General features: G+C 61.2%; 1 pseudogene; it reads right to left on the bottom strand.

The window, feature by feature from the left end:
- Positions 1-427: 427 nt before the first annotated feature.
- LOC101552972 (protein YIPF2-like) lies at positions 428-1,526 on the bottom strand (annotated as a pseudogene).
- Between the last annotated feature and the right edge of the window lie 228 nt (positions 1,527-1,754).

Genomic DNA, 1,754 nt, shown 5'->3' with positions numbered 1-1,754 from the left:
CCCCCGGGATCCCCCACCAAAGGGTCCACCTCACTCTTGAATGTACAACCCCCCAGCTGTGGGGAAGGCCCCTCAGCCCCAGTGCCTTGCTGCTGTCCTGCCCCTGAGCCCCGTAGGTCTTCCCACGATCTAGACCAGGGCCAGCCGGAGGGAAGGTCACTGGTTGCTGGGCTGGCACAAACCTCATTGATGCGGCCTGGAAGGGCGCCCTCTCGGCACCTTCAGGAAGGGGCTGGCGGGGCTCCCGCCCCCTCGCCCCCAATAAACAAGGAGATGTATGTTTCAGCACGGGCGATTTTCTTCTGCTTCCCCCACTATGCCCCCCGTTTTCAATCCCCAGACTCGGAGGTGGTGGAGCTCAGGCTTGGTGGCCGAAGGGCGCTGGGGTCGCCCCGAAGCTCGACTGCCTTGTCCCTCCCTCCCCATTTCAGTCCGCCTTTATACAAAGTCTCTGAATCACCTTTGCATAGGAAATGCAAGTGTTTGCTTTGTAAGAAGCATCTGGAGGGTGTCTGGAGAGTAGCCGAGTGATCACAAGCAACGGGGTCACCACGAGGTAGGCGGGGGTCGGGGCAGGCAGGCCCGTGAGGCCGGGGACCCCTAGATGCCACGGGGTGTCGGCAGGACGGTTGGTGGTGGCGGACGGCACGGCGGAGGGCACGGCCTTCTTCTGCTCCGGGGGCAGCGGCTCAAAGAAGTAATACTCGCAGCCCACGGTCAGCAGCGTATGCAGGAGTATGACTGAGGCCAGGAGCAGCGCGGCGGCCAGGCGCATGTCCTCGCGCACCACCGGCCAGAGTGTGAACACCAGGCCCGCCGCAGACAACACCAGCGCCAGTGCCCCAAAGAGTCACTGCAGCCACGGCACCGGGATGAGCCACGGCACCACGGTGGGCACGAAGGCCGAGAGCGAGTAGCTGTAGAGGCAGACGGTCTCCAGGAAGGTGTAGCCCCCCCATGCGCTCCTGCACGCCCTGACGCCAGCGCAGGACGCCCCACAGCGCCAGCTGCACCAGCCACGCATAGCAGTAGATGGTCACGCCGGCCACGGTCACTTTGTGGAGCTAGGGGCTGTAGTGGATACTGGGATCCCTGTGCTGCGCCAGCACCAGGGTCAGGTTCCCGCTGGCCGCCTGGACAAAGGCCAGGGTGGCACAAATCCAGAGGGGACCATACAGGTCGGGCCGATTCCGCAGCCGGTGACGCACGAAGTTCTGGCCAGGCCAGGACAGCAGGGAGCCTGTTATGCAGTCCAGAAGCTGCGAGGTGTCCACGTCAAAGAAGCTCTGATAGAAGTCAAAGGTCCAGAATCCTGCCTCAGGCTTCTCCTCCTGCAGGAGCACCACCTTGTCGCCTTCCTCGTCCTCAACTCCATAGCTGCCACCTCCCGAGTCCACAGTGACAGTCACGTGCCCCTGGGGGGCCAGGAGGACGCTGGGGCCACTGACCACCTCATCTGTGGGCTCAGCCAGCAGAATTGTGGGTTCCTCGAGCTCTCGGGAGACCAGCTGGTCCACTGCTGCCATGGTCGCGAGGAGAGGTCACCACATCCCACCCTGCGGCTCCCCCTGCTGCTGTCATGTTGTTGTTTTTCTTATTAATGTCTTTGTAAAATTCTTATTTGAGATCCTGTGGTGGTATAGAACTTTGGGCAACTCTGGGCTGCAGCATTAAGAAGTACTTAGGGTTCAACTGTGTTTTTTATTCCCTCCCCCATAATCAAAGTTGCAAGGCTCCAAATTAAGCCTAGCTTC

Source organism: Sorex araneus, chromosome 1, assembly GCF_027595985.1.
Source record: "Sorex araneus isolate mSorAra2 chromosome 1, mSorAra2.pri, whole genome shotgun sequence".
In the NCBI taxonomy this organism is placed as follows: domain Eukaryota; kingdom Metazoa; phylum Chordata; class Mammalia; order Eulipotyphla; family Soricidae; genus Sorex; species Sorex araneus.
This window is presented reverse-complemented; position numbering and strand designations above follow the sequence as displayed.